This window comes from Heptranchias perlo, chromosome 20, assembly GCF_035084215.1.
Source record: "Heptranchias perlo isolate sHepPer1 chromosome 20, sHepPer1.hap1, whole genome shotgun sequence".
In the NCBI taxonomy this organism is placed as follows: domain Eukaryota; kingdom Metazoa; phylum Chordata; class Chondrichthyes; order Hexanchiformes; family Hexanchidae; genus Heptranchias; species Heptranchias perlo.
The window spans coordinates 14324469-14347072 of record NC_090344.1 but is presented as its reverse complement, the minus strand read 5'-3'; the positions used below and the strand labels follow the sequence as shown (position 1 = coordinate 14347072).

Here is a 22604-nt window from a genome sequence, read left to right as displayed (position 1 = left end):
TCTCTCAGAAATAAAGTTATAATCCAGCCCTACAAAAACCTCTAAGATTTCACGACATTCGACGAATTTCCTCTAAGCTGCAGCTTAAATTCTGCTCAATCACAGAATTGGAGATTTATACTATTTTTCTTTGCATGTATCTCTCTGTCTCTGTCTGCGTTTCTTCACTTTAGGTGTTACTCCCTAATGGACTTATCCGGCTTCCTTGAACGGCCAGGTCTGCAAACCAGGGATGGGAAAAGGCTGTCGGATCTTCGTCCAATTGTTGGATTTCGACGGGATGAGTTTTGCTATTTTCCGTCTCGGTTTTCGGAAAATATAAACCCAGATGGGATTTCCCCTGCTCGGGTCCCGTCACCTTCGGGTGCTGGGAATGAACCCGATCGATCACTCGGTCTTAATATCTGTATTCCCGTTGTTTAACAATAAAATTACAGTTATTTTCAGGACACATTTTAGAAATTAACACATAACAGACATATTCGAAAACTAGATGCACGTGGGATTAAAGGACCGGTGGTCACGTGGGCAAGTAATTGGCTGAGGGACAGGAGGCAGAGATTAGTGGTGAACGGATGTTTTTCTGACTGGGGAGAAATATGCAGTGGAATCCCCCAGGGGTCGGGGTTTGGATTATTGCTTTTCTTGTTATATATAAATGACTTGGATGTGGGAATAGGGAGTACAATTTCGAAGTTTGCGGATGATATAAAAGTTGGCAACGGAGTAAGTAATGAGCAAGATAATAGCAGACTTCAGGAGGACATGGACAGACTGGTGAAATGGGCAGTCACGTGACAGATTTAACGCTGATCAGTGTGAAGTGATGCACTTTTGGATGAAGAACATGGAGAGGCAGTTTAATCTAAATCGAACAAGTTATGGGGGTTCCAAGAGCAGAGGGGCCTGGGGGTTCATATTCATAAAACAGGATAAGTTGATAAGGCGGTTAAGATAGCGTTTGGGATACGTGGCTTTGTAAATAGAGGCATTGAATATAAAAAATGGAAATCATACTCATCCTTACAAATCAGTCGTTAGGCCTCAGCTGGAGTATATTGTACGGATCTGGGCACCAAACGTTAGGATGAAAAGGCATTGAAGAGGATTCAGAGCAGGTTGACCTGGATGACACCAGTGATGAGGGACTTCAGTTATGTGGAGAGATTGGAGAAGCTGGGATTATTCTCCTTACAGCAGAGATGGTTAACGGGAGACCTAATAGAGGTATTCAAAATAATGAGGGTTTTGAAAGAGCAAGTAGGGAGAAACTGTTTCCTCTGGCAAGTGGGTCGGTAACCGGAGATCACAGTTTTAAAATAATTGGCAAAAGAACTAGAGGGGAATTGAGGAGAATTATTTTCGCACAGAGGGTTGTTAAGATCAGGAACGCACTTCCTGAAAGGATGGTGGAACCAGATTCCATTGGATCATTCAAAAGGCAATTGGGCATAATTGAAGAGGACTAATTTGCAAGGTTATGGGGAAAAATCTGGGGTGTGGGTCTAATTTGAAAAAGCCGACACTGGCACAACGGCCGAATGACCTCCTTCTGTGATGTAAGATTCTCTGATTCTATGATTACCTTCTGAATCATTACAATTGAAGCTATTCATTGTTGAGCAACCAAGAAAATTATAACCGTGATATTCGGCTTCTCCATTCCCTTATGAATATCTCAGATCATAATATCCAGGCGGGGGTGAGACTGAATGGAGGATAGAGTGCGGAGATTGGAATGGAAGCCCAGCAGAATGAACTTGGTCTCATCAGTTTTTGTTATTTTTCCTACCAGTTGCCCGAAGCAGGCGGTGAACCTTCTTCTCGAGAGAGGATCGTCATTTCAGTTCAGAAGGAAAAAGGGTATCAAGAAAATCGGGTAAAACGCACACAGAATGATCCGGGATTTAAGCACACCCCTTTTAAACAGACACAGACACGGAATGATCCGGACATAAATCATAATTATGGTGCATAAGTTTCTCTTACGTTGACCATAAGATTTACTCTTTTTACAATGACACCAATGTACAATCTGATACTTCGCGACCTTACAATCTCAACACCATCCTGGAAGGAACTGTTGCTGATATCAGCAAACAATGCAAAACCCACCGTCTGCCGTTTCGAGAAGGATGGGACTTCAACCAGACCTTCTGGGTGGACTGAATGAGAGAAACAAAACTTAAACATCATAACGACGAGGATGGGATTCGAACCCACGCGTGCACAGCACAATGGATTAGCAGTCCATCGCCTTAACCTCTCGGCCACCTCGTCGCATATGGAAATAGGCGAAAGCACCTTTATTCAAAATGAAAATACTGGCTATGTTGCCAACCTGAAACTGCAAACGTGCATCTCCTCAGCAGGTCAGGCAGAATCTTTAGACATAGAAACAGAGTTAATGTTTCAGGTCGATGGCCATCACATGAGTATTCCAACTCACTCAACTTGCGCCTTGTCGATGGTTGAACGGCTTTCGGGAGTTAGAAGGTGAGTCACTTGGCGCAGAATATCCAGCCTCTGACCTGCTCTTGTCGCCACAATATTTATGTAGCTGGTCCAGTTAAATTCCTGGTTAATGGTGACCACCAGTCTGTTGATGGTGGGGGATTCGGCGATGTTAATAACGAATCCCCACAGAAGAGATTTACTATAATGATTCCAGGGATGAGGGGCATAATTTCATGGATAGATTGGAGAAGCTGGGATTGTTCTGCTTGGAACAGAGACGGTTACGAGGAGATTTGATAGAAGTATTCAAAATCATGAAGGATCCAGACAGAGTTGATCGAGAGAAACTGTTCCTATTGGCGGAAGGTTCAAGGAGCAGAGAACATCGATTTAAGGTGTTTGGCAAAAGAACCAAAGTTGACATGAGGAAAAACTTTTCTACACAGCGAGTGTTTAGGATCTGGAATGTACCGCCCGAGGGGGTGATGGAGGCAGATTCAATCATGGTCTTCAATAAAGAACTGGATAAGTATTTGAAACGAAAGAAAATACAGGGCTGCAGGGAAAGGGTGGGGGAGTGGGTCTATCTGGATTGCACTTGCAGAGAGACGGCACGGACTCGATCTGCCAAATGGCCTCTTTTCGTGCTGTGACCTTTCTATGATTCTATTCTATTTGTCAGAGGCGATGCAAAGCGACCGGAGCGTGACGTAAATCGACCTGCTCATGTACATTCCCTGATAATAAATCCTAGTGTGATGCAAAGAAGAAATTCATAATTATGGTGCATATCTTTTATATTATACTGACTATAAAAGGTACTCGGTTCACCAGGGCGCCATTGTGCACATTGATTGATACTCGCCGAGATCACCCCTTGCAGTCCCAACACCTCCGTCCAAGAAACAGTTGGGTGGCAACCCAGACTTTGGTGAATTGTGCAAACAGGTGTAAACCAGCAATGCGGAAAATCACTTTTTATTAAAGAAGGGTTTTTGGTGAGGCGGCCAAAATGAAAAACTCTACAAATTCTGGCAGCAGTAAGATTCGAGCCCACATAATTCAGAGATGGAAATCAGCATCTTCGACAGCGAAGTTACTCACGCACATGGCAAATCCTTCAGTTCTGATGATTCAGGTCATAGAGCTGAAACGTTCCCTCTGGTTCTTTCTCCACAGGTGCTGCCTGACCTGCTCAGCGTTTTCAGCATTTTCTGTTTTCATTTTTGTGCTTTCACAATGGCTGTTTTCCTGAAAACACCCAATTTGACCCAAGGACAAAGCTCCCACTTTACTTTCCTCACGCGCTTTAAAGTCTGTCGTTTCCGAACAAAATCCCCTCCGCGCCGGACATTCAAAGGACCTTTCGCTCACGGTCAATCTCCTGTAATCGACACCTTTTCACCATTCCCGCTCTTTTCATTTCTCCTCATTCCTTTTCAATCGGACATTTACACAGACCTATTAAGATCAAGCGGAACATTTCCGACCTTCCTGCACCGCCCAGATTGCCAAAAGTGCACCTTTCAGCCGTCATTCGCAGCTCTGTCGCGCCGCCCGTCTCTCCCGCACATCAACTCCTCGGGGAAAAGCGCCAACGATCATGAAAACAAAACCCGTGTCACAAGATACCCCATGGAAATTTCACGGAAAATATGCGCTGTACTTCCGAATGCCAGCCCTGCTTTCTTTGAGCTTGTCTCTGGAGCAGATCGAAATGTATCGACTGGTTTCAAGGCACAAATGAACATTGATGCGAACGGGACATATGCCCCCGAGAAACAGCGGTCGATGCAGTGCAAACTTAAAGGTCTAAGAATGTGAAAGTGAGTGTTAGAGTAGGCAAGGCCGCAGTAAAGTGTCAATGAAATGGACCATGATTGTGGAAGGAAAAAAAGCTGGAAGAAGCGGCGGGTCGGAATTTTGGATCTTTCAGCAGAGACACATGAGAGAACAAAGACAGGATACAGACAAAGGTGCTGGAGGCAGAAAGAAAAAGAATAAAATAAGAGAAATGAAAAGAGAGTGAAAGAAAGGATGGGATAGAAGGCGATGAAAGAAAGAGAAAGAAAGAAGGGAGCGAGGAAATCAAGCGTGCAATTCTCACCCCGCTAATGGGCGCTGCTCCCAAACGGCTGCACTTCGCTCCACAGACCCTCATCCCATTCACACCATCCTACAATACACTTTCAATGCTGTGCAGTGGAACAGAGTTTGAAGGTACAAAGACACTCACACCGTCCTACAATACACTGTCAATGCTGTGCAGTGGAACAGAGTGTTTAAAGGTATAAAGAAACACACACCGTCCTACAATACACTTTCAATGCCTGTGCAGAGAGACAGGGAGTTTAAAGGTATAGAGACACTCACACACCGTCCTACGATACACTTTAAATACATGTGTAGTGAGACAGCTAGTTTAAAGGTATGGAGACACTCACACACCGCCCTACGATACACTTTAAATACATGTGTAGTGAGACAGCTAGTTTAAAGGTATGGAGACATTCACCTTTTTTTCAAAAGCAGCACATCCCAGCAATAAGAGAGAGCGTGGGTCAGTCTCGTTCTCCTGATGAAGCTGAGGCTTGTCAGTCAACAGTCCCCTCCTCCCATTATTGGCTGTGGAGGAAGTACAGTGTAGATTTAATGGAATACCTTCAGCCTGACCGAGGTTAGGCTGACTGGCCAGTTATTACTAGATCGACGCCTTTCTCCCTTTTTAAACAACGGCACATCTTTAGCGGTCCTCCAATCCTCCGGTATCGAAACTGTTACCAGGGAGGATTGGAAAATTATGGTCGGAGCCTCCGCTATTTCCTTCCTTGCTTCTATTAACATCCTGGGATATATTTCATCCGGCCTGGGGATTCAGGTGGTGTGATTTGGGGACTTTCATTTTCCTGTTTGCAAATGTTTGCACCGCAGGTCAAGATCACAAGTCCAGGTCCAAATTCGGACTACTTCCGGGTTTAAACTTCAAATCGTGAATTATACACCAACCCCAACCGCCCAGAAACAAGAATGTGTCCTTAAATGAACATGTTACAGACACATTCTATGAGAGGTCTGTCTGAATAATGAAAGGGCGTTTTTGAGCAGTCATCTTGATATCTGTTTCCGCCTGAAACCTGAACAAATTCAAATTCCAGAGTGTTATTATGTCGCTAAATTGCACAAATTAGGTGAAAATAATAAGTTGCACAAGGCACTGCCGGGAGTTCAACCCAGGATCTCCTAGTTTACTAGACCTGATGTTTTAACCAACTAAGCCACAGCGCCAATTGATTACGGTGTGCCCCCACCTCCTCTCGCTAATATCTATCAGCGACTCGTTACTGTCTGTTTGGGGTTCAGACCGTTTTATCTTTGTCCATTTCGCTTGTCCGTTTACCTGTGCATCCCGATACTGCCTGCATTTCTCGCTGTGTTTATCTTTGTGTATCCATCAGTGCTTTGATACACGGATGATTATGTGTGCTTGTGCTTGTTACATTAAATAAATTAGGGGATCAGACAATTCTCTCTCTGACAGTAAAGAACTATTGAGCCGAACTTTACAGCAAAGTATTGTTTATTGCGGTGTTGAAACTAAAACAAACAGAAGAGGTACAAACAGGGAAAAGGAGAAAAACCTGTGAGGGAAAATGAGGACAACAATCAAGGTTTTGACCAATATATTAAGAAAAAGAAGAGTGACTAAGAGTAATGTGAGCCCGTTAAAGTCAGATGGAGGTGATATTGTAATTGAATATCAGGAAATGGCAGAATTGCTAAATATTTACTTTGCATCGGTCTTCACAGAAAAGGACGAGGCTAACATACCAGAGACACGAGGAAAACTGTTAATAATTCAAGGGGATTCAATATAAGTAAAATAATGGCAATGGAGAAAATAATTAGATTAAAGATAGATAAATCTCCAGGACCTGATGGTTACCATCCCAGGGGACTGAGAGGAATAGGTGAGGAAATTGAACATGCTTTAGTCACGATCATTCAAACACTCTTGATTCAGGAATTGTTCCTTTGATTGAAACATTGTCAATGTCGCTCCATTATTTAGGCTGAGTAGCAGAGATGATGTTGCAAATTATAGACCCATTAGTCTGACGTCTGTTGTGGGGAAGTTACTAGTTTCCGTTCTTAGGGAAAGAATGACTGAGCACTTGGATAATTATGGATTGAACAGAGAGAGCCAGCATAGATTTGTGAAGGGTAAGTCAAGTCTAACAAAACTCGTTGAACTTTATGAAGGTGTAACTAACGTGGTAGATAATAGAGTATCTATGGGTGTTATATGATATTGACTTCCAAAGGCATTGGATAAGGTACCATATAAGAGACTGTTAACGACAATGAGAGTGCGTAGAATTTAAGGCAACCTATTGAAATGGATTCGGAGTTGGTGAGAAGGTGGGAGACAGACACCCAGTATATAAATGACGTTGACAATGGAATAGAGGGCCGTCTATCCACGTTTGTCGCTGACACCAAGTTAGGTGTCTCAGTGAGTCGTGTAGATGGAAGCATAAAGTTACAAAGGGAAATTGATAAATTAACTGAGTTGGCAAAACTGTGGCAGATGGAGTTACATAGAATTACAAAGAATGTACATCACGGAAACAGGCAATTCGGCCCAACTAGACTATGCCGGTGTTTATGCTGCAAACAAGCCTCCGCCATCCCCATTTAATCTAACCCTATGAGCAAACCCTTAGATTCCTTTCTCCTCCATTTCTTTTTCTAGCTTCGCTGTAAACGAATCCATGCTGTTCGCCTAAACTACTCCTTGTGGGAGCGAATTGCACATTCTAACTTCTCTCTGGGTAAATGTGTTCCTCTTGAATGCCATGTTGAATTAAATAGTGACTACCTTATATTCATTGCCTCAATGATTTGGAGTCCCCACCTCCACAAATGCAAACACGTTATCTACGTCTAACCTATCAAACCCTTGGATAATCTTAAAGTCCTATATCAGGTCACCCCTCAGCCTTCTCTTTACTATACAGAAGAGCCCCAGTCTGTTCAAAATTTCAATATGGAAAAGTGTGAGTTCATCTACGTTGGACTGAAGCAAGATAGATCAGAGTATTTTCTAAATGGTGAGAAGCTAGGAACTTTGGAGGAGCAGAGAGATTTTGGGGTCCAAGTACAGAAATCGCTAAAATCCAGTGGAATGGGTGAAAAATTAATCTGAATGTCTCATGGCATGTTGGCCTTTATCTCAAGGAAGCTGGCATTCAAAGTGGGGGAAGTATGTTAAAGATATAAATCCTTGCTGAGACCCCATTTAAAGTATTGCATTCAGTTCTGGGCACCACCTCTCAGGAAGGAAATATTGGCCTTGCAGAGGGTGCAGCGCAGATTCACCAGAATGATACCGGGGCTAAAATGGTTAAATTATGAGGACAGGTTGTGCGGAGGTCGGTCCTCATTTTTCTCTTATGAATCCGGCCCCATCCGTTTACCGTTGACGGGAGCGCGTCTGATACTAAGTCAGTCAGAATCGGATGCAAATCACATCACGGGCACAGCGGCTCTGGGACTGGCGACTGGTTTTACATTGAGTCTTTTTTATGGGATAGGCTGTACATTGTTTGTATAATAATAATAATAAGTTTGATACAATGAAGGTTTTTTCCGTTATTTCCCATTTCCACTCTCACCAGTTTTATATAGTAACAGGTAACAATGTTTAAGGGATGTGATGTACAGTGTTGGAGGAATCAGTGTAATTTAACTTGATAAATTGAAGAATCTCTTGTCTATCCCAGGCTCTTACCTCAGGTTTCGACCCTCAGCTAGTTTAAAATCGGTGACTCACTGATATCAATAAACCAGTAACAACCCCGAAACCTCAGCGGGTATATTTGTTCCGATGCTTAGTGACAGTCCCAATTTCCATTGAAATTACAATCAGCAAATCCCAGAGGCTGTTTCGGGTTTGACAAACTGTGAAACAGATTGTTTAAATAGCCGAAAAGAGGGAAAACCTGGTGGTAGATATAAAGTTTTGTACATTATCTCTTTCTGTTTCAGATTTACAATTTCTCTTTGTGTGTTGCTGACAGGAGCGGCTATAATGGAGCCCAGTGACTGGGTGACGAGCTGCACTGAATCATTGGTCTGTGTTACAGACCGGCTCGTTGGACCTGCTCATTTCGACTCATCTCATTGTCAGGAAACGGGAAATTACTGAAATTGAGGCTGGTGAATAACTGCTCGAAATACCAATCCTCTCCACCACTGGGGACTATTTCTTCCGACAAACAGGGATTTTCAGTCGTGCAAGTTTCATTCACGTATTCAGCTCTTCGTTTCCCTGATCTGATTGGTGCGCCTTTCCCTTCAATTCACGACTTGCAGGAAAAACTCGATTTTACAGTCGATTTTCGGGTCATGACGTATAGTGATATTTCAAATAATTAAAATCGACCTTTATCAATCCCAATATCCTCACCTACACGTTTGACGAATGCAAAGCGGCTTTAATCACGGTTTTGCTGACACAACTCGTTCAAAGATACTGTCGGTAATTGGAGGGTCTTTCAAGTCATGACACGAATGTAACAGTTCGCACTGCCGTTTTCACCAAGACACTTCAGATTCACGTGGAATGATTTCGGTCTGGCGGTTCAATCCGTTCCCTCTTCACAAATCCGCGTTTGACCCCGTATCTTTTAGTATTTTTGATAACTGATACCAAATCGGTTTGCCCCGTATTGTACATTACTTTTTAAATATTACAGACAAGCAGAGCACTTGAGCTGTCACAGCAGTGACTTTGACTTTTCTCCGTCTCCTCCAGATTTCCCGGCAACTGTCACTAACCACAATCTTCTGTCACACTTCTCCATCAGAAAGTTCCGAGCCTCGGTTTTCAAATGAAATAACTCCCATCTCTTCAGTCACCGACAGCCCAGGGAGAGTTTCCCAGTTTCGTCTCACACTTTCCCCAAATCCTCCTTAAAGTACCATCAAAAGTTGTCCCTAAGTTAATAAAAATATAATTAAAAGTTCTAATCTTCTGGGGTTTTGTTTCAGATTCCACAGCTTTTAAAGTTCACTGCGGATATTTATCGAAGCACATCTTGATTGGAGGCTTCTTGGAGAAATCGGAGAAAGATCACAAAGCTCTTGAAGCGCAAGCGGTCAGCGTGCGGCACTTTTATCAGCTTCAGAAATGCCCAGGTTGTGAGTTTCAGCCTCACCGAGAACAGTCGAACATTTTACTCCGAACATTTTGACCGGAGTTCAAGGTACAACTGGTATGTTCCATAAAGCATCAACTTCTTAGTGTTCCCATGTCGGCACTTGAGTTCCTCTGGTCTACCGTCTTACAACAGTAGGTGCGAGTTTACTTGTTTACAGGGGGAGAGGGGGCGATTAGCGTCAGCTGATATGGCAAAGGCGCCGGTACGAAATCTTTAAATCTGAAGAACCAAACACACAATTCTTCTTTTCGTTCAGCGGATATTCATCGGTTGGAAGTTTCGTGTGGGGAAAATTTGGAAGGGAAATCTGCTGCCTGGTGTCACTGTGTAACGGATGAAATTATTCAGCTTACAGATGTTAATACATGAAAGGTCGAGAGGCCTTTTCCAACTCCCGTGTGGGGCAAGTTTAGCTTTTGAGCCACTGGATAAAGGGTTATTTTAATTGGTGCTAACGAATGAGAAGACATTTGGCACAAACAAGAAGAATTGTAAACTCAAGAGTTCACTGTCCATGTTTCTTACATCATGTTCAACAGAAACAAGGATTCTCCTCAACACGTTACTGAGAATTTTATAAAAGGGATCTTCAACTCAGTTCGACGTTCACGAAGGATAATTCAGAGTCCTAACATAAATTTGTACAATGGATCTTTTTCGTTTATTGAGCCTGGGTAGCTCAGTCGGTGGACTCTGAGATTTCGATAAGCGGCTCGTGATTTGAGTGTGCAGAAATCAAATCCTTGTTCAGGCAATAAACTTTGAAACAGCTGGCAAGTATCTATGTTTGCGGGACAAATGATGCCTGCGATGTGTTGTCAAAGCTTCGGTGGTATATTGTTTCCCAGGGATCGGCAGTATTGCGCTGTCTGAGGCGGTATTTGCGGCCTTCCGCCAGCAACCTGTGATTGGAGGGAGCGGGGCCGGACAGGCGGCCTGAATGTCGTTGCTGTCGTGGCCTCACTCAATCCGGGAGCTGGGGAACATCGAACTTCGAAAAACGGATGTGTTTGTTGCCGCGGTTGCCATGCTGTTTAGAACTATCGTTATGAACCGAGGCAGCTCTTCAGGGTCCTTTAAAAATCTCTCACAAATCAACAAAAACCAGTCGCAATGAGTAGCTTTGAGAGGAGATTTCTACACAGGCAGGGCAGGAAACTGAAGTGAGGGAGAGATATTTTCGGTATCTGTGTAATGTTTGAGTGTGTGTAAAACTGGACAGAGAAAGGAAAATATACCGGTTCTGTAATTTATTCATATTTCACGACAGAGTGAAATCTTGCGTGTTTTCATATTTATTGATTTTTAGTGGATGACGTTTTGAAAATGTTTCCGCCCGGTTTCGAACCGGGGACTTTTCGCGTGTGAGGCGAACGTGATAACCACTACACTACGGAAACTCTGCTGTGCAAACGGTTATACGAAATGCTCGGAAGATAGTTGCCGTCTTCAAATGTTCTCAGTGCTGGGAGACGGGGCCGGGTCCCATTCAGGGGATTAAGTTTTACAAAATAGTTTGTTGTATTAATTTCGCAAAACTCATTAAACTCAGTAAAAAGACGAACAGTTGTTCAAATCGCCATTAATCAACCAATAACTTTCTGTTTCAGACTGACGGAAATCCAGCATGTTTTTCATTCATTCATTCACCAGGCTGAATATGGAAAGTTCAGAGGGGAAGTGAAAAAGGAAATGACGGGCAAAGAGAGAGTGTGAGAATAAACTGGCGGCCAACATAAACTGGCATGTAAACATTAAACGGGCAGTAGGAGCCGTACTCTGATAAGGGACCATAAAGGAGAGCTATTCATGGAGGCAGAGAGGATGGCAGAGATATTATATGAATACATTGTATACGTCTTTACCAAGGAAGAAGATGCTGCCAGAGTCTCGGTGAAGGTAAATACAGTTGAGATCCTGAATGGGCTAAACGTTGATAAAGAAGAGGTACTCGGAAGGCTAGCTATACTTAAAGTAGATAAGTCACCCGGTCCGGATGGGATGCATCGTCGGCTGCTGAGGGAAGGAAGGGTGGAAATAGCAGGAGGTACTGACCATAATCTTACAAACATCCACAGATACGGGGGTGGTGCTGGATGACTGGAGAATTGCAAACGTTACATCCTTGTTCAAAAAAGGTTGTAAAGATAAAGCCAGCATCTATATGCCTGTCAGTTTAACCTCAATGGTGGGGAAACTTTTAGAAACGATAATCCGGGACAGAATTAACAGACGCTTGGACGACTGTGGATTGATTAGGGAAAGCCGGCATGGGTTTGTTGAAGGCAAATCGTGTTTAACTAACATGATAGAGTTTTTTGTTGAGTTAACAGAGAGGGTAGATGAAGGCAACGCAGTTGATGTGGTGCATATGGACTTTCAAAAGGTGTTTGATAAATTGCTGCACGGTAGGCTTATCAGTAAGATTGAGGTCCATGGATTAAAGGGGGCAGTAGAAACATGGATGCAGAATTGGCTAAGGGACAGGAAGCAGAGAGTAGTGGTGATTGGTTGTTTTTTGGACTGGAGGGAGGTGTACAATGGTGTTCTCCAGGAGTCAATGCTGGGACCACTGCTTTTCTTGATTTATATTAATGACTTGGACTTGCTTGTACAGGGCACAATTTCAAAATTTGCAGATGACACAAAACTTGGAAGGGTAGTGAACAGTGTGAAGGATGGTGACAGACTTCAAGAGGTTATATATTGGCCTGTGGCATGGGCGGAGAAGTGGCAGATGAAATTTAACACAAAAAATGCGACATGATACATTTCGGTAGGAAGAATCAGGAGAGGCAATATAAACTAAAGGGCGCAACTCCAAAATGGGTATAGGCCCAGAGAGATCTGGTGGTTTATGTGCACAAATCGTTGAAGGCTTCAGAGCAGGTTGAGAATGCGGTTGAAAAGGTATACGGGATCCTGGACTTCATAAATAGAGGCATCCAGTAAAAAAGTATGGAAGTCATGATGAACCTTTATAAAACACTGTTTCGGCCACAACTATGGTATTGTGTCCGGTTCTGTGCACCGCAGTTCAGGAAAGATGTGAAGGCCTTACAGAGGGTGCAGGAGAGATTTACTAGAATGATTGCAGGGATGAGGGAATTTAGTTACTTGGACAGACTGGAGAAGCTGGGGTTGTTCTCGTTGGAACAGAGAAGGTTGCGGGGAGATTTGATAGAGGAATTCAAAATCATGATGGGTCTAGACAGAATAGATAGAGAGAAACTGTTCCCAATGGTAGAAGGGTCGAGAACCAGAGGACATAGATTTCAGGTGATTGGCAAAAGAACCAAAGGTGACATGAGGAAAAACGTTTTTAAATAGCGAATGGTTAGGATCTGGAATGCACTGCCCGAGGGGGTGGTGAAGGCAGATTCAAAGGCAACTGGATAAGTGCTTGAAAGGAAAAAAATGCAGGGCTCCAGGGAAAGGGCGGGAGAGTGAGACAAGCTGGATTACGATTGCGTGGAGCCGAATGGCCTCCTTCCGTGCTGTAAACATTCTACGATTCTATGAGATTTGAGCGTCGCTGGCAAGGCCAGCATTTATTGGCCATCCCTAATTGTGCTTGAGACGGTGGTGGTGATCCAGCTCCTTGAACCGCTAAAGTCCGTGTGGTGAAGGTTCTCCCACAGTGCTGTTCGGAAGGGAGTTCCAGGATTTTGACCCAGCGACAATGAAGGTACGGCGATATATTTCCTAGGCAGGATGGTGTGTGACTTGGAGGGGAACATGCAGGTGGTGTTGTTCCTATGTGCCATATGCCCTTGACTTTCTAGGTGATAGAGGTCGCGGACTTGGGTGGTGCTGTCGATGAAGCCTTGGCGAATTGCTGCAGTGCATCCTGTAGATGGTACACACTGCAGCCACGGTGCGCTGGTGGTGGAGGGGGTGAATGTTTAGGGTGGTGGATGGGGTGCCAATCAAGCGGGCTGCTTTGTCCTGGATGGTGTCGAGCTTCTTGATTGAAGCTGGAGCTGCACTCATCCAGGCAAGTGAAGGGTATTCCATCACACTCCTGACTTGTACATTGTCGATAGTAGAAAGACTTTGGGGAGTCAGGAGATGAGTCACTCGCCGCACAATACCCAGCTTCTGACCTCCTCTTGTAGCCTCCGTATTTATGCAGCTGGTCCAGTTCGTTTCTGGTCAATGGTGGCCTCTCCCAGGCTGTTGATGGTGGGGAATTAGGCAATGGTAATGCCGTTGAATGTCAAGGGGAGTTGTTAGACTCTCTCTTGTTAGAGTTGGTCATTGCCTGGCACTTGAATGTTACTTGTCACTCATCAGCCCAAGGCTGAATGTTGTCCAGGTTTTGCTGCACACGGGCACGGACTGCTTCATTATTTGAGGGATTGCGAATGGAAATGTACACTGTGCAATCATCAGCGAACATCCCCATTTCTGACCTTATGATGGAGGGAAGGCTATTTATAAAGCAGCTGAAGATGGTTGGGCGTAGGACACTGCCTCGAGGAACTCCTGCAGTGGTGTCCTGGGGCGGAGACGATTTGCCTCCAACAACGACTACATTCTTCCTTGGTGCCAGGTACGATTACAGCCACTGGAGAGTTTTCCCCCTGATTCCCGTTGACTTCAAATTTTCTAGGGCTCCTTGAAGACACATCGGTCAAAGGATGCCTTGATGTCAAGGGCAGTAACCCTCACCTCACCTCCGGAATTTAGCTCTTTGTCCAGGTTTGGACCCAGGCTGTTATGATGTCTGGAGCCGAGTGGTCCTGGCAAAACCCAAACGGAACATCGATGAGCAGGTTATTGGTGAGTAAGTGCCGTTTGATAGCACTGTCGACGAAAACTTCCATCACTTTGCTGATGATAGAGTGCAGACTGATAGGGTGGTAATTTGCCGGATTGGCTTTGTCCAGCCTTTTGTGAGCAGGACATCCCTGCACAATGTTCCACTTTGTTGGCTTTCCACCTTGGTTACCAAGTGACAGTATAAACTTTAATGAGTTTGTTGTGTTTTCCCTGTGTTGAATTGTCACCCGTTCTCATTTTACAGACGGAATTTTAGGACTTGGTTAAAAATGTTCCGTGCTTGTGATGCAAGGTATCTGGTGCAGCCTTTGTTAAATTCCCCGCCTCAGTAAGACAGAAGGGCAACGTCTGCTCCACTCTATCATACAACCCCAACTGGTGCCGCCTCAGTTAAAGTACATTAACTAGTGTCCCCCACTATTGTACAACCTCAAGTGAGTATATACAAAGAGTGTGCGTTTGTTTGACTGTGATGTTTATGCAGCGGCCGCCGCCAATCTTTCCGTTGCTATGGAAAGTTTGTTAGAGACGAAAATCGAATCCCACCCTGACAGTCCTGAAGAATCAATGTCCATGCTCAGTGCACTCGGCCATCCTCTATGTCAGTGTTGTCCAAGAGAAATTGCTGACTAGCCGCAGGTGTGGCCATGGTGGCATTGTTTAAGTCACATGAACGAAAACATCTTGCACACACACAATATACAGTGAGGTGTACTTCACATGTGTATATTTCCTTACAAACATCTCCCACCATTCAGTAACCTAGGAAGTAAAGCACTCACAACGATCAAAAACATTCGCACACTCTGCTTTTCACCATTTTATCAACAACTCACAAAAAGTTTGAAGTCCACATGCGAATATGAGTATTGAGATCACAGGTCTAAAGACTGTGTCCATGACTCATTTTGATTTAATAATCGCAATTGCAATTAGCCATATCTGGATTCCCATTTAGCCAGATGAGGCTCGTGGCAAAGATATTGGAACAACTGGTCAAAGACACAATGGATTGATTCCACGGGCCGTGTTCTGCTGACCCCAAGCACGACACATTCTCAGAACAAATAAAAACAAACCTGCCGTGGACGGATGTCGGGTTTGTTTTCTGGAAGCAGCAAATCAACTGGGCAGAAAAATCACCTCCATCCTCAGGCACAAGAAAAAAAATCGTACAAGCAAAGGACTGAATGTGAAGATTGAGGATTCAAAACCACACCACCAGGCGAAACTGCGATCTGAATACAGCGCCCTCAACCGCTGGCTCATCCTGACTCCAGAATCTCGAGTTGACTGACCCCGATTTTCTCAGTGAGGCAGTTTCACTCTCTCTGGTTCTCGCTTAATCCTGCTGGAAGGCCAATTTCAATGGTTTGAGAACGCATCTGGCCAGGGTAAATTAGAATCAAAGATTGACATGGAAAACTGTAACTGAACAATGGGCGGCCTTTAAAGAAGTGATGGTTCAGGTACAGTCGAGGTACATTCCCACCAGGGGGAAAAGTAGGGCAAATAAAGCCAGAGCTCCCTGGATGACGAAAGAGACAGAGATTAAGGTGAAACAGAAAAAAGAGGCGTAGGACAGATGTCAGGTTGATAATACAAGTGAGAACCGGGCTGAATATAGAGAGTTCAGAGGGGAAGTGAAAATGGAAAAAAAGGGGCATGGAGAGAGTATGAGTATGGACTGGTGGTTAACATAAAAGGGAATCCAAAAGTCTTCTTTTGGCACATGAACAATAAACGGGTAGGAAGAGGAGGGGTGGGACCGATTAGGGACCAAAAAGGAGAGCTACACATGGAGGCAAAGGGCATGGCTGTGGTAATAAATGAGTACGTTGCATTTGTCTTTACCAAGGAAGAATATGCTGCAAAGTTACAGTAAAAGAAGTAGTTGAAATACGAGATGGGATATACATTAATAAAGAGGAGCTATTAGGAATTCCAGCTGTGTTTAAAGTAGATCAGTCACCTGGTACGGATGGTATGAATCCTAGTTTTCTGAGGGAATTAGGGGTGAAAATTGTGGAGGTCCTGGCCATAATCTTCCAATCATCCTTAGATACGGGGGTGGTGCCAGAGGACTGGAGAATTGCAAATATTATACCCTTGTTCAAAAAGGCGTGTATGGATCATCCCAGGAACTATAGGCCAGTCAGTTTAACCTCGGTGAAGGGGGAACTTTTAGAAACGATAATCCGAGACAAAGTTAATCGTCACTTGGACAAGTGTGGATTAATTAAGGAAAGCAGCACGGATTTGTTGAAGGCAAATCGTTTTTAACTAACTTGATTGAGTTTTTTGTTGAGGTAAGAGAGATTCGAAGAGAGCAATGTGGTTGACATGGTATATCTGGACTACCAAAAGGCGTTTGATGAAGTGTTGCATAATAGGCTTGTCATCAAAGTTGAAGCCCAAGGAATTAAAGAGGCAGTGGCAGTACGAAATTGGCTAAGTGACAGGAAACAGAGAGCAGTGGTGAACGGTTGTTTATCAGACTGGAGGGAGGTGTACAGTCGTGTTCCCCACGGGTCGGTACTCGGACCACTGCTTTTCTAGATATATATTAATGAATTGGACTTTGGTGTACAGGGCACAATTTCAAAATTTGCAGATGACACAAAGCTTGGAAGTGTAATGAACAGTGAAGAGGATAGTGATAGTACAAAGACAGGCTGGTGGAATGGGCGAACATATGGCACATCAAATCTAACGCGGAGAAAAGCGAAGCGATATATTTTAGTTGGAAAAACGAGGAGAGGCGAATTAAACTAAAGCGTTTAATTCTAAAGGAGCTGCAGGAACCGAGAAATCTGGGGGTTTGTGTGAACAAATCTTTAAAGGTGGCAGGGCAGATAGAGAAAACGGTTTTAAAAAGCATATGGGATCCTGTGCTTTACAAATTGAGGCAAAGAGAACAAAAACAAGGAAGTTACGATGAGCTTTTGTAAAACACTGGTTCGGCCACAACTGCAGTATTGTGTCCAGTTCTGGGCACCGCACTTTGCGACGGGTGTGAAGGCCTTAGAGAGGCTGCAGAAAAGATTTATTAGAATTGTTCCAGGGATGAAGGACTTCAGTAACGTGGATAGACTGGAGAAGCTGGGGTTGTTGTCCATGGAGCAGAGAATGTTGAGAGGAGATTTCATCGATGTATTTAAAATCATGAAGGGTCCAGACAGAGTAGAGAGAGAGAAACTGCTCCCATAGGCGGAAGGGTCAAGAACCAGAGGACAAAGATTTATGGTGATCGCAAAAGAATGAAAGTCGACATGAGGAAAAACGCTTTTACACAGCGAGTGGTTAAGATCTGGAATTCACTGCCTGAGTGAGTGCTGGAGGCAGATTCAATTGTGGCTTTCAAAAGAGAATTGGATAAGTACTTGAAGGGAAAAAATGCAGGGCTACGGGTAAACTGCGGGGGAGTGTGACGAGCTGGATTGCTCTAGCAAAGTTCCGGCATGAACTCGATTGGCCGAATGGCCTCCTTCCGTGCTGTAACCATTCTAGGATTCAAAGAAGCAGAAACTAAATAACTCAAACTGCCGAAACCCGAGATCTTTAGTCAAACGCCCTCCCAACTGAGCTATTTCCACCCCACTGTTAATTGATCTTTGTGTCCTTATGTTGGAAGAACATATAAACCCAGGGGGAATTGCCCCTCCCGGTCATTCCGCACTTCATCGCACTCATAAAAACACACCCATAGTTCATACATAAACATCGCACTCATATATACAAACTCATAGTTCATCTATACACATCGCACTCATATATACACACCCACAGTTCATACATAAACATCGCACTCATTTATACACACTCATAGTTCATTTATAAACATCGCACTCATATATACACACTCATAATTCATATATACACATCGCACTAATATATACACACCCACAGTTCATATATAAACATCGCACTCATATATACACACTCATAGTTCATTTATAAACATCGCACTCATATATACTCACCCACAGTTCATATATAAACATCACACTCATATCTACACTCCCACAGTTTATAAAAAAAACAGCGCACTCCTACTCCACACCCAATTTAAATGTATCCAAAGTCCTGTTTATGGTTCTCACCAATGTCTGAACACTGAAAGTTTAACTGTTTTCCAGATACTGTCCGTCCTACTTTGTATTTTCAGCATCGGATTTCCTGCAGACCGGCAAAGGGAGCGGAATAGCGGTCCTGTCGGTGAATGCTGCTTTCAACGAACGTCTCGGCGTCCAGGAGCTGGCGGGGATTGGAAAGCTCTTGTGTCACACGAAGTGTCTGAACGGCCCGGATACACCTGAAGGTCATCAGCGCGGTGCCTCCACGTCGTGCTGCAATGTTCGTGTGTCTGACATCAAACTAAAAGGCGGCTTGTTGGAAAACGTTGTGGTCACAGTTTCTTTTTGTAATTGAACCTAAATCTTTCAAGATGGAATGTTTTCTTTCCTGCTTCACCATAAACAATATCTTATTACGAAATTTGATTCTTCGTTCCCCAGTGTCAGAGATAAAATTGCATGAACCCGAGCCAGGTAGGAGTCGAACCTACAATCTTCTGATCCGTAGTCAGACGCGTTATCCATTGCGCCACTGGCCCATGTGATGGGAGTTGATGTATTTTATTTCACTTTTCATTCAGAATCAACCGACAGGTTGACAGATAAAAACAGCGAAATGTGCAAGCGCAATCGAAATGAACCAAACGGCCTCAAAATCCAACACACAGTGGCGAGTATCTGACAGGTGTCAGTGAGAGGAGATGGTGAATTTGCAGCTTGATTTGGCTCCGTGGCTTCGCTGCTCAAAGTGCGTGTTTCGTCGGGTCCTTTATTGTCTTAAGCCTCCGATGTGATATTTACCCAATTTGTGAGTTCAACAACAAAATGATCTTTAACAAAATAATATTTGTATTAGTTTCGGAGTCAACAAGGAAAGGATTCCAGAACTGCAGTGCGGAAGTGTTCCTTCATTGTACAGATGGAGCTCTCATACAATGTGTCCGAAACACGTTTCGAGGATACTGTTCCAGAGGCTGATTTTACAAACTAATTTAGTTACAACCAGCAACCCATCTCCATTAAATTTGCGAAGCGAAACTCGTTTCAGAGCAGTTTCGCTGTTCAGCTTTTGTAAAATTAGCAGAAACTCATTTTGAACACATCATAGTATTAATGAGAATATCAGGCACATGACAATTGGGATGGAACCGTCTCTTACAATAAGTACAAAGTATAATCGATTACAAAGTGAAAAAGCCAATCCAGTCTCTCAGTCTCTCTGTCACTTTCTCGGTGAGTGAACGTAAACCAACAGAAGAAGCTAAAACAAAGAACTGAGCAGTTTTGTTTGTTTCCTTTTCCTTCGGGCGAGTACAGTTGAAGAGAATGATTTCTGTTTCCTGCTGGACAAATAACTGGAAAGAGCAGTGTATCAGGTTCCCATGGTACCCAGTGAAATATCCACGTTTATATCTCACATTTTCACTGATACCTTCCTTCCTCACTAATTATAGGAAACTTTTGGTGAGGTTCAATCACACTTCAGAAGTCCAGAAGCGCAAAGAAAGCTGGACACCTCATGGTGACGTCACCTACAGGCGAGGGAGGTTTGCAGGTTTTACCTGGAGCTGTAATTGTATAAACTCCTTCCAATGTACAAACTCCCCTCACCAACAGTAATTCAATTCTTACTGATCTGAGACTTTGGTCATTTATGGTGATTAAAGTTTGTGGAGTTAAAGCAGCAGTAAAATCCGTTCTGCGTTATGTACATAGCCGTTCAGTCAATATAAAACATTGTCATCCGACCTACCATGAGCAATGCCACACGGGGTATGTTAGGAGACAGTTCTGCCTCCAGCAGTTGTTCTCTCGGTCACACATCCGGCATCACCTCTCGGTCTCACACTTCAGAGTCACGCCTGCATATAAACACATTTCTGTTTCAGACTTTTACCTGAAGGTCGACAAATCACAAGTAAAGAGGTAGGGAACAAACAAATCAAATATTTAAGAACGTTAACGGATAGAAAATTCACCATAAATGACTGAAAAAAATGAAGCAAACGGATCAAGATCAACAATTATCAAAAGGTAACAATTAAAGAAAGGAGAAGGGGAACCGATCAAATCGCTCCAAATAGTTTTTGAAAAATCCTTTTGGTTTTCATCTCAGTTTCTCTGTTATGTTGGGGACGGACATCTAGAAATATTTTTCGCACCATCAGAAAGACAATAAGAATACAAGTTTCACAAAGTCAGCCTTAATCTTACTTATACGATCGCATGTTATGTGTTTGTAAAACCTGCAATTGTTTTACCATTCTTTAAGTTTAGAGAGATGCTCTGAATATATGTTTTACATTGAAACGTAAGTGGATTAATAAAATAAAATGAGGAAATTTGTTTAAGAACATGAAGAGCTGCTTTTCCATGTTGGATATCGCGGTATATTTATTTACACAACTGTCATTTGTGAAATGATGGAATGTATTTATTTCTATATCTGTACGGGTAAGCAAATCCCCACTGGATCATTTCCAGGAACCAGGCAAGTAAAAAGTTAGTTTGTCAAACCCAAAACACCCGTTTGGATTTGCTGATTGAAAATTTCAATGGAAATCGAGACCATCACAAAGCATTGGAACAAATATACCCACTGAGGTTTCGGGGTTGTAACTGATTTATTTATATCACTGAGTAACCTATTTTAAACAGGGTGAAGCTACAAATCTAATGATAAGAGTCTGGGTTAGAGAAGGAACTGATGAAAGTATCCAATTTAATTACACTGATTCCACAAACACTGCACACCACATCCTTTAAACATTGTTAACTGTTTCTACATAAAACTGGAGAGGGTGTGAACAGAAAGTAACAGAAAATAAGCTAATTTATGTATCAAACTTAATTTTGATATTGTTGCACAAACACTGAACATCCCATCACTGAAACACTGTCCCGATCAAAAATCTATCGGCAGGACCCTGAGCCACAGTGAAAATGCTGTGATTTCAAACTGGTTCAAAACACGCAGCCTTCTGATTTGGAGTCAGACGCGACTGTTCTTGCACCAGGCCCACAACAAGCGGCTGGAGCAGGATCCATTGGAGGGTGATCCGTGCAGACTGCCGCCGCGGCTCTCGGAATGTGAGAGGCGGAAACAGGAGCAGCCTGACCGCCTCAACCACAGCACAAGATCCCCGCTCTCCCGCATACTACATAACTGACTCTGTGGCGCAATGGATAGCGTGTTGGACTTCTACTGAATGATTGGAGGAGGTATTCAAAGGTTGTGGGTTCGAGTCCCACCAGAGTTGGGTTTTAGTTTCGGGAGCTGGGAAGTGATATTTTGCAGCAAAACCGCAACAGGATCATTAATGTCCGTCAAGGACGGGAAACTGCTCACTGCACTTCATCTTACACAAGTGGCTCCAGTCAAACCAGAATTTATGATTCTCAATCCATTCTGAGCTGGATTGGAGAAGCACTCTCAAGGAGGAGACTCAACATCATCTCAGACCGAAAGTCAATCTGCTGGACTTCCGGTTCTGTCAGACTGCATGTTCCTTCAGACAGGTTTCTAACTGGACACATGCATCCTGCTGCCGTGTGAGCATTGGTGCTGGAGGGGTAGAATTCTTGCTTGTAGAAATTCTATTCCTGTAAAACTAGCTCCTGAAGTGTCGGATGGAAAGTATCCTGGCTGAGCGGTCTCAGGCGCTGATTTAAAGCTCCAGTTAAATCGCACGATTTGTCGATGGATCAAAATCATAATTTGCATCACCAAAACCGCAGCCTCCCTCCGACAAACAAGTAATACTGAACATCTCATCTGCTATTGCAACAGCGTAGTCCGGAGGAAACACGTGGCAATACAAATGAATGGATGCATTTTGGAACACACCAATTGTACCTTTAACTCCGGTCGAAATGTTCACAAGCAAAATGATTGTTTGATCTCGGTGAGACTCGAATTAACAACCTCGGTATTTCCCGATCCTGTACTGTCATGTCAGGACCGCGCACTGACCGATTGCGCCGCTGGAGCCTGGTCACTCTGATCACCTGTCCCACTCTGCTGGAAAGAATCTTAAGGTGAGGGGCCCTCACCTGTGGGAAC

The 22604-nt window shown here is 43.6% G+C and overlaps 4 non-coding genes across 4 annotated transcripts; 1 reads left to right on the top strand and 3 right to left on the bottom strand.

Annotated features, from left to right (window-relative positions):
• Positions 1 to 2198: 2198 nt before the first annotated feature.
• trnas-gcu (transfer RNA serine (anticodon GCU)) lies at positions 2199 to 2280 on the bottom strand. The gene has a single exon. It is a non-coding gene; the product is annotated as a tRNA-Ser (tRNA).
• An 8727-nt stretch (positions 2281 to 11007) lies between these two features.
• Positions 11008 to 11080, bottom strand: trnav-cac (transfer RNA valine (anticodon CAC)). The gene has a single exon. It is a non-coding gene; the product is annotated as a tRNA-Val (tRNA).
• A 7927-nt stretch (positions 11081 to 19007) lies between these two features.
• trnar-acg (transfer RNA arginine (anticodon ACG)) lies at positions 19008 to 19080 on the bottom strand. The gene has a single exon. It is a non-coding gene; the product is annotated as a tRNA-Arg (tRNA).
• Positions 19081 to 21709: 2629 nt separating this feature from the next.
• trnar-ucu (transfer RNA arginine (anticodon UCU)) lies at positions 21710 to 21801 on the top strand. Its single transcript is given in 2 exon segments — positions 21710 to 21746; positions 21766 to 21801. It is a non-coding gene; the product is annotated as a tRNA-Arg (tRNA).
• Positions 21802 to 22604: the final 803 nt, after the last annotated feature.